Source organism: Hipposideros armiger, unplaced genomic scaffold (assembly GCF_001890085.2).
Source record: "Hipposideros armiger isolate ML-2016 unplaced genomic scaffold, ASM189008v1 scaffold_133, whole genome shotgun sequence".
In the NCBI taxonomy this organism is placed as follows: domain Eukaryota; kingdom Metazoa; phylum Chordata; class Mammalia; order Chiroptera; family Hipposideridae; genus Hipposideros; species Hipposideros armiger.
This window is the reverse complement of record NW_017731483.1, coordinates 2840235-2840889: the sequence shown is the minus strand read 5'-3', so window position 1 is coordinate 2840889 and position 655 is coordinate 2840235.

Below are 655 nucleotides of genomic sequence, written 5' to 3'. Positions count from 1 at the left end.
GCCCACCCCCACGAGCCCTGCCGCCAGACCTCAGCCCAAGCCCCGCCCTCCTTGCGCCTGGGTCTTCCGCAGGCGCACCTCTCCGCAAGAGCACGCGCCACCTCCCGCGGCCGCCTCGGCGCCAGCCCCCGGGTAGTGCCTGAGGGCGCCCGCGTCCCGCGGCGCTGTCGGCCCGGCCTCGCTTGCAACCCGCCGCCGCCTAAGGCGAGAGATGGCCAGCCTGAGCCTGCTGCGCGCAGAGAACAAACCCGTCCGCATCCCCAGGGGCCCGCATAGTGTACACCCTAGGGATTCCCACTATTGGACGGAGTGCAGAGGTGGATCATAACGGGGGACATACATATCTAGTTTACAGTGTGACCTGCACTGAGGAAATGCGATGCAGAGACCCCCTTAGGGACAGGGTACCTGTCCCCTTCTTAAAGGCATGGAGACTCCGGTTCAGCCCGTGTGCCAGATCTTCGGAGGAGTCTTTATGCTAATGAGGGTATCAGCAATACAGATGACGGATGCGGCCAGGATAGGCGGCCGGAGCCCTGTCCTGCACCAATCCGAGAGCCAAGCTAAGGGGAGGTCCGAATGTTTGCTTACCTTTTCACCTCTGAGGAAGTCGTGGTTTTAACCCTGTTCACGGCCAGACAACCTGGCAGAGCGA